Consider the following 14,983-nt stretch of genomic DNA (forward strand, 5'->3'; position numbering starts at 1 on the left):
TGCAGACAAGCTAGCACTAGCAGACTCGCGCATATAGCACCGCCCCACAACACATAAGGTACGAGACAGGCAGGCAGGCACAGGGAGCTAGTATTTTGAGTCGCTGGCTGTCAAGTTTGCCGCTTAGAGTAGCATCAGGACGCCAGAGAGAAAGCAAGAGAGAAAAATGGGTCGAGAGAGGAGGGGAGCGATGGTCGCTGTCAGTTGGCAGTCTAGCTGCTGCTGCGGCGGCAATCTGAGTGCGCTAATGAGGCGCATGCAGAGGTAGGCAAGGACGAAAGAATGACGCCGCAGTGTGACAATCATGACGACAATGGCAGCTTCCCACCCGGCTCTTCCTCGCTACACTCTATACGCACATTTTCTTACCAATGTTTCGTGCGTATAGACTTCTCCACTTTCTCTTTCGCTGTCTCTCTTTAACGGATTTTTTTTTCATAAACGGCCCCAACTACGATGAAACGATAGCCCTTACCCCGCACATACGGCAGCCCTAACAACGGTCATATTAATATATTTTGCACGATACGGCCACGACATGCGAACACCGACGGTCGATCGACAGCCAGGTGGCCACAAGACTAAGCAACGTTACAAATAATAGAAAACAGAACGACTTATTATCGAGATGCGGAACAGAGAAGCAACGAAGTGAAGAATAGAACGGCGGAAGATCTTTGACGCGAGCAACCAAGCTTCGTACTTGTAGGTGCTGCACGTGGACCCCTTATCTTTTGACGACGGTAGCAGCAGCAGCAGCAGAAACGCTATGATATGCGCCGCTTGCACTCGGCTCAAAAAGGTGGATAGCAGCACCAGTTAGAAACGCCTTCCGCGCTCAGCGTTAACTCGCCACCCACACCATCGCACAGCATACTTCGATTAAACTTAGGTGAGTATCACAGGCCCTCCTGCCACACCCGTTGCGGCTCTGAGTAGCCTGAGCTCCTCGATCGATTACTGCTTCCCTCTGCAGCCCTCAGTCCCCAGCAGAAACATCAAAAACCGTAGCCAGCGAGCATTGGCCATCGTTGCTTCTACTCAAACGCCGGCGAACGCTTTGTCTCGTCTCACTACCGACATGCACTTTTCACCTAAGATGATGGTGGCCTTATCTAATAGCCCGGGAGAAATGCGTCTACACGCGGAAGGCTGCGTGGCCTATCGCTACCGGCAGTAATCTTTTTCTTGGTTACTTTTTTTATGCGTTTCCTCGCCCTCATTATCATGTTACACATCGCCTAGTTACGGACTGACGTGGGGTTTAGCCCCCGAGCGTTGATTAACTTCAATGAAAGAGCAACTGCACTAATTCTGTAGCCAATCTCTTCAGAATTTTGAAATAGGTGCAGCAAGTCCATTGTCGCTAAATATTATTAACGGAAAAAGGGGGATTGGGATGTTGAGGGAGAATGCGAAACGTCACACAGCCAGCTCGCAGCCAGATAAGTCAAGAAATCAATGAAATCAGAGCCGGCTCCACCACAAAAACCTTGCACAGGGCTACTAGCCATGTGATCGAAAGAAAAGAAAGATAGCAGGTAGTAGCGGCAAAGAAGGTGCAGATTCGAACAAGCTCGGTGGCTCAAATAGCTGTGTCATGGCAAAGCTTTCACTTGATAGGAATGGATCTAATGATATAGGAAGTTTAAGGGAGAAACAAAGGGAGCTCGCTTCTGGCAACTACGCGACGCGAAGAGCGATACAACGACAACCAGGCGCACACGGGAAACTCGGAAATTGAGTCTCTCCCGCTTAAAAACTCTTCTGTTCTCTTTCGAGTCAGTTTTACGTCAATCAGTCTGAATCCCCGCAGCGTTGGTAAGTCCTATGTTCGCATTATTTTTTTCTCCACTAACTCTGTTTCGCTGAGCCGCTTGTTGCTACGGGCGATGAGCAAGCTGGTCCCACCATGGTCGACAGCCAAGTCAGAGCTGGCGCTACCGCCTCTTCTCTTTCTCTCCCCCCAACAGGCCGTCTTCGTCGACTAATGTTCTAGTAGTTCCCATTCAGTCTAGCTGCCATATAGACATTTTTCGGAAGAGATTTTTATATCTTCCGCGAAGAGACCAGTGAAACGTTTCAAGTTGCATGGTTGACACCGTCTCATACGAACGTATTCACAAAGTTACCGATTATTAGCTACAGGAAAAGTGCATGCATTTTATTGAAATGCAGTTGTATCTCGAGCGGATTTTTCGTAGAGTTTCGATTAACCAGCACAGCACTGCTACAAGGCCGACTAAGAATGAAACCATGTACCCCTGCGTGTCCCTATGGTTGGTCACGTCGTTCGGGTTAAATTGCCGCAGAAGCTTAGTCGGCTCGCAGCCGTCGCACCCCCATAAGCTACTTTCTGTCCAACTTTATACAATGACATTGCGTACGAAACGACCGGCCTGTGTGCACATGTTCGGCCGCAGTCGAGCCGTAGGTCCTCAAAATGAAACGAGGCGAGCGCGACGTGGAAAAGAGGGAGTCAGTCCAACGGCCTGATGTTTTGGAGGTATTAGTCATGGTACGCCTGCTAATATCGGTCAGGGGGTGCGCCTAGCTGGATACCGACGGGTAGGCGCCGTGACCTACAGCGTTTTGTGTACACACGTACACATGCTTATACAGACAGAGCGAAGTCGAGAAATGCGCGAGAGCAAGCCACGCTCGCTCCGTCAGCGATGACGCATAGCTGGCAGGTTCCGCTGATAGGGAATCGTGGCTAGAAACAGCTAACAGTAGATGAAAGGACGATAGAAGGACGGGGGTCGGTAACAGAAGTGCCGCCAAGAAGCCCACGAGGTTCGGCGCTGCAGATTTGCATGCATCGTCCTACAGCAGCCGACTTCGTTTCCCGAATTCTTCCAAAAGCAACTGCCCCCACCTTTTCCCTCTCAACCTTCGAGCTTCTCCTAGATTCCGTCATTATCTCTTTTTGAATCTCTGAACCTGCGAAGCAGCATCTTCGTAACAAAAATCTGTCTTGTTGTGAATACGCTTGCCTGCCTGCCTGCCTGCCTGCGTTCGTATGATGCAGGCAGGTCGGCTCGGGATGCCTGGTATGGGCCTCTACTATTTCTTTCATCCTTCATTTGACGTATCACTGGTGCACTGGATGAATGCAGTGTTGCGATATATTTCTTTCTGATGCTGGGCGCACCATGTGCCAATCAGGCTGGCCTGCAACTTTGGTGTTATCGGCAACCAGCGACCTATCCTAGTTACTCGTTCGTTTTCGCGAGGGAGACGGCATTCGGATACCGGTCGCGAGACAAGCGACGGCTTCTTTTTCGTTTTTCTGCAATTGTCACTGCTACAGTAGTCGATGCTATTGTTGTAATTGTTGTGTTACAAAGGTCTGCATCTGCTATTCGTGTGTTCAGACTTCTCTCTCACCCTATATTGCTCGCTGTTCTTCTATCGCAGATCCACTGCTTTCTATCCTTATTCTCATTCCATAGAACAAGCTGTCGCTCACGATAGTAACTGCTGCTTGGTCGTGACTGATAGTCGGTCAGTGCAGGCTGGCTGGCTGGCTGGCTGGCTGGCTGGCTGGCTGGCGACAAGAAACATGTAGCAATACGGCCGATTTTTTTCCCTTGAAAAAAAGGAAAATTCTTTCTACTTCGCACATATTAGGGGATCGCACAAAGTTTGGATAGTTTTACATAGGCCACCGTTACATGCGTCACACAACGGAACATTAAATTTGGCTGGCTGATGGTTGTGAACTCCACTTCAGTGTTTCAAGAGCTTAGCAAGCTACTTGTTATGGGAGAGCATCTCAGCAGACCGTGCATTGGACGCGATGCTTAGTGAACCAAAGCTGCAAACGATATTTTGGGCACGGAACTTTCCAACACCTTTTTAAGAATGAATGAGTGAATATCCCGTTCCGCCGTTACTGCCGATGTGGTATCCATGCCGTTTGCTAGATACACGCGTGTCTAACGCACGGTCTTATTTTCTGTCGCCTTTTATCTCGTAACAGCAGCGGTCCATGCGGCATGCGGCAATAGCCGCTAGTGCAAAATGATCGTGTTCGCTGTAGTGGAACATCGTCACTACATAGCTACTATTGTATCATGCTATGCGGACAGCGTGTCAAGCAGAAGAAACGGTCAGTCAAACGACAGAAGAAGCTACTGCTATGGTTTGTAATAAATACTGTGCTATTAGAGAATTATGAATAGCAACGAGTTCAAGCTAATAGACGACAACGCGGTTCAGTTTACAGTTGTTTTGGTGGTAGGCGAGCATCAACGAGCAACAGTAGTCTGGCCGCAGAACTGTTCAACGATGATGCAGAAACTTGGCTGGGTAGGCGAAAAATTGACCTTGTGTTAACATGAATCGAACCTGATCCACTGAAAAGCGTCTTAATCATTTTCTCCTTTCCCTATAGCTGAAAGCCAGTTGACTTTACCATTGAAAGAAATCTATTGCAGAATGAATGCACGTGCACCGACAAAGCTTAAACTGGGAAGCCAACAAAGGAAGGTACACAACGTAGGTAAACTTCTACCGTCCATTTTGAAATTTAACTTAAAGCATCCGCTCAGGTCGAGTACGCATACCAGGTCAATGGAAGTATTTGATTGCCCAACCATTTTATGGACTTCCGCTGGCACGCTGTGCTTATCGCCGAATATGTACAGTTCTTGGTCAACAGACAGATAGGTTTAGAGTATACGTGCCGAGATCTGCAATCCTATTCCATAGGCCCTTCGCCCTCTTGGGTTCTCTTCTATTCAGCTACCTTTCAGATCTCGCCTCACACAGGTTTGATCAAGGCGTCAACTCTCCGAGATCCCATTGCACACAGTCCCAGTGCGCACTGTTTTCTCCTTTCCTACTCATTTAAACCGCTTCGAAGTAGCATCCGGCGCAGTTTGCTCTCAAGTCAGTGTCTCCAGGCTAGGACAAGTGCTAAAGAGGGCACTTAAGCCGTTCGCTGTCCACAGTTACTCCGCACCCCGGACTCGTTCGTTCACCTGAAAGCAACAGCTCCCAGCGGTCTTCGCCAGTCCGCTTAGCCCCATTCGACCCTTTTCGTTACACACAATGCAGCGCCTTGTCATTTGACCGGTACGTGATGCTAGCAGGCACCATCTGATATATTCGAATTGAACGAGCGAGAACTTTATTTCTACAATTCACCACAGAAAATCAGCCTATCGTCAGCAGCAGGAGTCGACAGCAAATCGCTTTTGCCGTCGTTTACCTTTCTGTGTAAGTTTATATAACCTCGGTCCACTGCTTTTAGCAAGCGACTCGTGTTGCTTTAATAATTGTAGTAGAAGCAAAAGCTGGTCTTGTTCGCCAGTAGTTTCTCGTAAGTTCGTGGTAGTGCGGACGTGAAAGTGGATGCTCACTCGTCTGAAAGTCCTTTCGGAAAGCTGCTCCTTCCAATTACCTCGAATACACCTCAGGGGCGATCAGGAACACTGTGCTGGGGCGCATGGTTTCTTTACCATCTGGGCCTGAGGATTGTGATCCTACGAACTACGGTAACTTCCTATACTAACGTAGTCGCTTTTCATTGAAGCGTCATACGGTTTCACTACAGAGGCTTTTTACATCTATAGCAATATATCCAAAAATACCGCGGCTAAGCCGCTAACATGCGTTACGCATGAGGAAGAATATTTCTTTTCACAATAATCTAGCCCTGTCGTGTTAGAGGCACACATCAAAGTAGAAGAAATCTGAGGAATCATATTATAAATTACACTAAAGTTCCTGTACCGTTCAGTTACTATGTTCCAATATCTTGTTTTTTTGCGAAAGATTTACATGGTTGTTTCAGCTAACGTAAATATCTTCCCTACCAAACAACAAATGCAAATTTGCTTTGAACAAGTGCGTTTTTGTTAAAATGGCGCATGCCAAATTTCAAGATGTATACCTCGTGCACACCTTTGGACATAGATATAATAATATGCACTTAGAGCTTTTCGTTAGTTTTCGTCAACGGACTTAAGTCGAGATCAGCGCAAATCCAGAGAAAAGGGGTAGCATACCGCGTCTGGATTTTTCTAAGTACGACCCGGCATGCTTTGCCCTTGAAGAGGATTACGCGATTATGTGCGCTTCCCGAAACATTTTCAGCATTTCTCTTGTAGACATCCTGGAAGAAGACAACTGCCGCGGACCGGTTGACATCTTATGTGCCAGCTTTACTGTACCCGCAGCTAGTCATCCCTATCCGGATTCAAAGAGCTTCCTGCTTGTTCCTCCCTACATCACTCCAGCATCACAATGGATGAACGGCGAGGAGCAGCACGTCACAGAAGTACGTTAGGCAGGCTTTCTGAGATGCGGCTCCAACAGGCTCCAGTTGAGACTGGTGTTAAGGATTTCGCGTCTCCAGTCGCAATGCAAGGCGACAGCAAGCTCCAGCCCACCCAACCAAGGAACGGAGATGTATTCACGGACGCTATACTTGTACACATCCACTATAGGCATATATGCAAACATATACAGGCTCATAAAAGGTGCACTTACAAGAGGGCTACCCGAAAATCTAAGCCACACGCAGTTACGCCTTGCTTCACAGGCGCAAAGCTTATCTCTTGTATGTTTTTATACTTACCCACCGATTTTGTGACGCCCACATTTCGATCGCTGGTCCTCTCGTCTAAACCTTTGTACGTCTAAAGGGTGAAGCTTGCGAATAAAAACATTAGAAAGACGCGAACCACATTAAGAAGAAGTCGGAAAACGCATCATGAAGGAAAAGAAAGAAAGGAAAGAAGCTCATCGAACAGAACGCACTAACCCGCTCTCTGTACCAGCTTGACATGATTTGACAACGACATTGACACACCACCGTACAGGTCAACTCACGAGCCGTTGCCCCTCTTTGCCCTGTACTTTCATCCGTATGGATCTATCTGTCCTGTCGGTCCTCGTTCAAGATCCATCGTTTGCTTGAATCATCTAGGACCTGGGTCTCAGACCTTCCCCCGTTCGTCCAAGAGTCATACGACACCCGTTGCGGGGCCGCACCCGTGCAGGTAGGCCTGCCATAGAGCTGCCATTCTTCTTAGAATAATATATCGCACTCTCAAGTATATCGATCAACATTATTTCTGCAGGATGAGTGCTGCAAGCTGATAGAAAAGCAGATGGACGCGGATGAAGCGGACGCAGGCGAGATAGCAACCGATAATTCGGAATGGAAACTCCACTTGCCCTCTGGGTTATCGAAGGAGCGTCGTTGCCTTTGAAGAGATTCGAAACAAAGATGGCCGGGTAAAGCACAATGATGAAAACAAGTAGAAACTAGGCACATAACGAAGAAAGACAACGGCCAAGAAGGTCTTCCTTCTTTCTGCTGTCAGAAAAGCAAGAAAAGAAAAAGAAGGAATGACACTGCAATAGCAGCAAGAGACTGTCCCGACGTATCAGCGGAGTCGTATTAATGGCGCTACGCGCGGGGCAAATCGGACACCGGCGGCAAATAACTCTGCTGAGCTATTATTATCGTTCTCATCCTTGTTGCCGTCGCTGCCGTTGTTGCTGTTGTCCTTATCTGCGTTATGTGTGTGCATACATATCTGTGATATAAATGACTGCAAACCATATTGTCGTTGATAAAATATGAAAAATATGTTCACGTACCTTATATGCAGGACGATCGTTCCGGACACCAATCCATCTCAGATGCCAGTCTGAAATAGAAAGTAAGATTCAAGCACGTCAAGTTTAATAGTGACGTTTTCTCAGTACTAGTAGGTTACGACTGTTCATACGAGTATCGTACGAGCGATGATACCGCGTACGCTTTTTGTGCAGTACAAACTACCTATCTTATCTTATGCCCTCTACCCTTTTGTCTTAAAGCAGACACACCAGCGCAACAACCACTACTGGAACTAGCACCACATTGCCACAGTGGTACTCCATTGGTATCATCTGATGAAGACACGCACGCGACCCCACGCGTTTCCCGGATACCCTCAACGCTTGCGTTGTGTGGCGCAAGCAATGAGAACTCCCTTCCATAAAGAGTCCTCGTTTCTCATATCTCTCATCACCTCGACTGTGTTTACACTACTGCTATAATTATCATTTGTTGGTGTTTCAGAGAGGTGATGGAATAGAAGGAAATTCATCTAACCCATCCCATCTAACCATGCAGAAATAGCTTGCCGCGGTTGCGACCGCCTTTAGTTAATGCTGGCCACCGAGAGTAACTAATTCTCTTGGGGCCCGAGCAACGGGTTGTCGCACTGCCTCGTTCTCGTTGCCTGGTGATCTGAGGCTCCGGGTCTTGTAGGCCTGGCGGTCGAAACAAGTCCAATCAACCTCCACATGTAAGGTCCTCTTCTTTGCACTGCTTTGCGTCTTCCAGAGCATAACACGAGTAGGATGCGCAGATTTCGTTGGGCTATAAGATCATTCCTGTTCAGCCATGCTACTTTATTTCCTCCGTTTTGGCGCAACAACGTAGAGACCTCACTTCGTTTTCGTTACTGTTTTTCTCAGAAAACAAAAATCTTCCCTATTTTATGCATTCGTTAAAGTTCAGCCACTACGACTGCCCCGAAGATGAGAGCGGAGAGCCATGAAAGTAGATACAACAAGCTAAACGAAGCGGAGGCGATTTTGTGGCAGGCCGCCACTAACATCGGCTGCGCATGAAAAAGCCAGCTCTCGCTCTAAAACGCTCTTTGTTTCGCCTTCTCTATTCTATAACAGGAACTGCTGTTCCCTTTCGCATTGAGCTCTTACGTGCATTTAGAGCAGGAGGTTTGCCTCTGAACCTGCTTCTGGAGTTCTTTCTCAAGGCTCCTCGATGGGCTTCCAACCAGTAGCCCTGTACAGGCGGAGCACCAGGGCTATGCCCTTGCTCAACGGCAGCAGCCGCAGCAGCAGACTACCATATGCTGAACCTGTGCTCTTTGATGTGAAAGATCGTGCTGTGTCGCGCCTTTGTGTGTCCGACTGGGTGCGTGCTGCAAGGCTAGCCCGTCTCTGTATGGGATAGGTATGTACTTGTGTGTCTATGGAGGTGCTGAGAGGAAAAACGACGGCGGGTGTTGGCACAGCAACGGTGGTATCGTAGAACAGCGCAAGTGGCGGAGTAGGTGGCCGCGGCGACGGTAGCCATAATGATACAGTCCCGAACTTCATCAGCTGCAGTGTATGTTAACCAGCAGCTTGCCGTACAATACGGCCTGCTTAGAGCATCATCGCGGTTCGAGACCAACTTAGCGCAGCTTAACAAGAGGGAGAGCGCGGTCTGGTTTTTTCTTTCTTTCGTCTACCGAGGAAACCGCTAGTACGGTGTAATACTGCTGCTGCGATCGTTCTGTGGTGATGCTGATAATGCTGTTGGCGCCGCTACCACCGTCGCTTTTCCTATCGTAAGCATCTCATTAAATTTAAAAGCCAACAACTATTCCCTTGATGATCCAACCTCCGCTCTTTTAGACAGGCAGGCTGCTGTAGCAGCAGCGGGACTAGCCCACTACTAGCAACTAGGCGTAGTAGTGCCAGTAATGGTAACGGTAACGGTAAGACGGTTGAGAAACAAACGGAGCAGACGGCGCAATAGAGAGCGGTGACGAGGCGGGGGGAAGGCTAAGTTCCACCTAAACCGGGATGAAAGGAAGTCGCGGACCTTGCTGCAGGCTCTCGCATGCACCGAAAGCAGTGGCGGCGACGGCGCCGGCAGCAGCAAAGAGTTTCGAGGCTCAGAACACGGTAGAGGTATAAGCCTTTATCGCGGCAGTGGCGCTGCCATGTGGAAAGCGCGATATTTGAAATAGCGTCGGTCGCGATTCGCTCACTGCTATTACCCCTTGCCCCTTTCTTATATCCCCCTCACCGCTCGGTACAGCCATCGCCTCTTTCTTGCAACTATACCCCCATTTTCTCTCCAACTATGCCATTTCGACCACTCTTCACCAGTCTTGTGTCTTCTCCTCCGCCGGCATCGTCCCAGCAGTCTCGACAGACTGCGAGCATAGCACACACCAGCTAGTTTTCCTGCAGCAGCAGCAGCAGCACCAGCGAAGGCTTCCAAATCTAAATATATGTAAAGGCTTATATGAAAGCGCGCTAGCCCAGCAGGACAAGGCCAGACCGCCGACGAGCTGCTTTGCTTGTTCTGCCTGAACGGTTGCTGCCTGAACCGGACTTCCTGCCAAAAGCATGTTAAAGGAAAGCACTCGAGTTGCTCTTCGAAAAAAATGGAAAAAAGGGCATTAGAAATAGGAGCGCAAAAAAGCAGCGTTAAATATATCGAAACGGCAACGGGAACTGCCGCCACAACCGATCGCAACGGCAATCACCCACCTACTCAGCTAAGACCAGCTCCAGTCTGCCGGAGTATAGCACCTACCTTGATACCGAAACAATATAAAGGCGGATATCTGGTTCACGCGCGATGTGGTGAAATGATGAGAAAAAAGGACCCGTCGTCATTGCAGCTAGCGGCTGCCGTCGCCGCCGCTGCGGTCGGTCACACAAGTGAGCAAGTGCCTGTGCGTGTGTGTGAATGAGTAGAACCCTCAAATTGCATTCGTTTGGATTGGTTTGTGTGGGCATTCGCTCGTTCATGACGAGAGTCAGACAGAGCGACCCTGTTGGATGGCTGGATGGCTGGCTGGCTGGCTGGCTGGCCTGTCTGCCATCCCTATCTGTCGTTTGCCTCTCGTCATCTTTGCTCGTTTTTTGCCCATTCTTAAAAGAATAAGATGGACTCGGCACCGCTGCACCGCCGCGTGCGACGGCTAGATCGTTCATAAGTTGAAGCAGTAGCAGCAGCAGTACCAGCAGGGCGAAAAGCACCATTGGGCAAAACAATGCGCGGCTCGTCGACACTCTTGTGGCAGGAGCGCCTTTTCGGTGACGCTGACGAGCGCCCGAGGCAGGACGAGAAGAGGTAAAGAGAGTACTCGAAAGAATGAGACGTCCCTAGTGACGACCTCCGCATTGAGGTTTATTATTCGAAAGAGTGCGTACCCGATAGAACGACCAAACGACTGATAAAAAGGAGAAAAAGATGGAAGGAGTGAAGTAATAACGTAGATGCGCGACGGGGCAGACGACCGCATCCTTACGCCACAAAACATCGCTGGCGCTAAATCGAATCGCTTTCGTTGCAAAAGGCGTCTGGTGCGTCGACGCCATCACTATTTCATGCAGCACAGGCATAATCTTCTTCTTGATACTTTGCTGAAACGATCCACCTAATATAACAGCTAATCCAACAAAAGTGGCAGTAGATGCAACTTCGCTTAAGATCAAGAGCGAGCTACGTAAAAAAGTTGACTATTTTTCGGGTCATCTTCGTTAATTTGAGCCATTCATGCAAAAATTCATGAAAAGATGCATGTAGCATAGATTTTATATAGGCATAACTAGCAAGAAAGGTCCTAGCTGCCAGGTCATGTCTGCTGTGACTTCTGACGGAACTACTGGAGCCCTTGTGCTCTGCAAGTAGTACAACGCAATCGCTGCTACTTTGGCTGATGTCCCTGCTGTCGCTGTTATTGCTCCGCCGTTGTTAACGTCGGAGTTGCAACACTCAGTAGTGGTGTTACGGCGGACCTGGCGACGCTACACGATCTGGTGCGACGTAGCGCATAGCCGCTAATAGCTTTGCCTTCTCAACACACCCAAGCGCCTGAGGCATTTGGGTCCTGTTCTGTCCAGGTCTACCCTACCCGAGCCCCATGATGCTTCAACTACTCAATAACATGATCATGCTCTGCTAATCCGGACTATGCCTATGTGTCTAGCAAGTTCTGCCTTTCAGCTTTCGCTATTAACTTGCGTAACAAGATAACGTCAAAACTACCTAGCCACCACCGGTTGGGCTTGTCACTCTGCTGCTGGTTGATCCGTTCGTCCATGGATTCGTCTGCTGGGAAGATCGCGCTTGTTGCTTGAACGCCAGGCAGAGCGTGCGTCACAGCTCGGTCGGGGGCGCACCCATCGATGCATATAGTTAGAAAGTTATTAGTAATTATCGAACGGGCTGCACTCAAAAGTCTTCGTAATGTGTTGATTCTCGTCACATTGCATGCGTGTCAGCAATTATCTTTCTACATATTTTTTTTTGTAGTCTTACCAAGAAATATGTTGCCTGTTGTCATACTGACTGGATCGCTAATTAATAGGTACTTTATTGATATCCGGTTACAATCATAACGATGGCCGATATCCATAAAAGATAGAAAAAGATCACTTTGCTCACTTTAATATATATGACGGTTTCATCGATGTTTCGATACTTCAATATGCATTACCAGTACACTACATCGCTCATTGGTGTTTACTTAAATAATCCTTTTAAACCGTCAGTGGATATACTTTGGCCGCTTCGTTCATTTCTCACCCCTTTTTCGCTCTCTTTTTAATAGGACAGTCGGTCTGAATATACACGCGCCTTTTCTTTCTCTTACGCACGGGACCGCTTGCCACCCTTCCATTGGCTCTGCTGCTCCTCCCCCCCCCCCCCGAACCCATCACGGCACAGTGGGGTCGTCGGCAGTTCCATTGCTTGCCATTTTCGAGCCGCTTGCCTGCTGTCTGGGGTTACCCAAAACTGGGGGTTGAGTGGGAGAAGCTGGTGCTATTGCTGTTTTTAGATGAAATATTTTTACTCAGTAGCCATCTTTTAGCACCGCGGCTTCGTTTTCTACGTCCTTCTGACGTCCTCTCCTCCTTGCTATATCTTCCTGTGCTTTTCTCCTGCCATCTTCACCGTAACCCTCTCATTCATGCTTATTTCTCATCCATCGGCGCTTCCCACTCAGAGGGCGCAGCAGCAGCGCCAGCAGTAGCAACGAGGGCAATAACGACGAAATATCTTAAAGGCAGTGTAGCGGCCATTCTTCAACCATCTCAGTCGGCCTTCTCTTCCTGTTCTATTCCGTCTTCATTCGGCCGGACGACGGACCGATGGAAAACGCTTAACCCGTAGCAAACGGCCAGGATAGTACACAAAACCCATCATGGAGGATGAGCAACATATAGCACCTTCGTTTCCAAGCTCTTACTCTGACTAAAAACGTGAGATTCCTACATTTTTTCTTCTCGTCGTCTAAATCACGCAGCGAACGCCGGAGCATGGACGCTGGTAGGGCTTGTACGGTCCTAAATCGATCGACACGCTGCCCCTGTTTCGCTTATATATCGTGGCGAGATCCGTGTGAAAACATGTCCCCAGGGTTAAAGAAACAGGGCCAGGAGGGCGCTTGGACAAAAAGCGGTTGCAAGACAAAACGCAGGCGAAACAATAAAAGTACCTAGTAGGCTCCAACCTCATCGCTCGCCCGTTTCTTCTGCCTAGAGACAACTGATTTAAGCGTTCCCCTGGCTAACGGCTGAAGAGATCTAAGGAAGACACTTAGCCGCACCTAGGGTAATGCCGGCCGGCACGCGAGAACCTATAGTCACATCCTGCTTTTCGCTCTAATGCTGTAATTCTTATCGTCCCTTTTTCAAAAGGAACGGTACTCTAACTGGACAGACGTCAAGAATGCCTTAGCCATATAAGATAGCAATCCTTTTCGAACAACCGCTAATAGTAAGTGAAAATCCGTGAAGGACACTGTCGCCGTGTCGGAGTACTATGATCTACTCGAACGACGTGTCGCAGGTGTCAACAAACATGATCCTTCCACGTTGACGTTTATTATGCGCAAGCCCTTGTGACACTATTACGATACGTTTCGTGTTTAATGCCAAGCTGGATAGTTTCTATGAGATATTTTTGGATCCATGAAACATTAGCTATCAAAACAAGTTTTGAAGGCTCAGCTTAATATGGACAGCAGCCAATGGCCCGATGAGATGACGTGTAAGGATTGCCTAATCGAATATTTAACGCATACGTGGAAGTTGATCGTTCGAACAACATTAAATATATTCAGGTTTTTATCTTCTCAGAGAATGTTCGAGACGATTTCTTTTTCTATAGTTACTGATTTTAAAAGTTCATAGTTACAAGGAATTCGTCGCCATATAGTAAAAGATAAGATTTAGTTTTTTCAACAGATCGTAAAGTTTGAATTTAGTTCTTCTATCGATTCCCTATAAAATGGCTACATATGATATCCCCTTTTATAGCTATCTATGAAAGGGCTGCTGTCGGAGCCTCGTTTCCTTTCAAGGTTCGTTGTCGTTAGCAAATTCGTACTCAACCAGACTCCAATAGCTCATGCCGACCTAGACAACACTATGTCGATTTCAGCCATCTTCCTCAACCACGTGAGTCATCCGTTTCTCCCTAGCCGCTTCATGGAAAATAGAAACGAATATCTTTCGCTTTGCAATTGCGAAGACAGCAGCACTTATGTGGAACATCCAATTGCGACAATCGTCAAGCTATCGACTGATCGGCGGAATCTTCTCTCTCCGTTCTTTCCAAATCTCTATCTTTCGTTTGCTTTCCTCTTCCTTTAAGGAAAAAAGTTCTTCCCGATTCCCCTCTTGCATGCGACCGAGCTACCACTGAGGACGACGACGATGACAACAAATATCTGGAAGTAATACTTGGATGGCACAAACACATACGAGAGGGCAGCACTACTCGCTCCGCCAGATCCAAAGTGCTTCTATAAAAACAACCTCTAACAGTTCATCCGGACCTTACGGTTGCTGGCCGCTTCCGGACCGTCATCTTATCATCCGTTGTTTCGCTTTTTATCTCTATTTATCTTTGCAGTCTCGGAAACCTGTTTTTTCTTCTTTGTTTTTTATCTGGCTGCAAAATCTCCTGTTCTTTCGTATCTGGGATGTCTTTGGAGTTTGTTTGGGTGTCTGTGGTCCTTTCCCAAAAAGAGGGCCGCGGGGCAACCGGAGACACTAGCGTCATATAAGATCTATTCGTGTGCTGCTTGCAGTGCTTGGTCCCGACGGACGAAGACCATCTTCCAGGAAAACGAAAATTAGCGGTTCTCTTTCAGCAGTTGGAGCATCATTCCATTTAGCTTGAATGGCAACAGGCTTCCCGAAGCCACCGTTG

General features: G+C 48.1%; 1 protein-coding gene across 6 annotated transcripts in view; it reads right to left on the reverse strand.

Annotated features, from left to right (window-relative positions):
• LOC111266806 (latrophilin Cirl) overlaps positions 1–14,983 on the reverse strand; it is a 263,176-nt gene that overhangs the window by 219,789 nt on the left and 28,404 nt on the right. For all 6 annotated transcript variants that reach the window (XM_022844624.2, XM_086971117.1, XM_022844610.2 and 3 more), the window contains one exon: positions 7,621–7,670. The gene's annotated coding sequence lies outside the window, so the exon portion shown is untranslated. The remainder of the gene's footprint in view (positions 1–7,620; positions 7,671–14,983) is intronic.

The sequence above is a fragment of the Varroa jacobsoni genome, unplaced genomic scaffold (genome assembly GCF_002532875.2).
Source record: "Varroa jacobsoni isolate VJ856 unplaced genomic scaffold, vjacob_1.0 scaffold_120, whole genome shotgun sequence".
Lineage (NCBI taxonomy): Eukaryota > Metazoa > Arthropoda > Arachnida > Mesostigmata > Varroidae > Varroa > Varroa jacobsoni.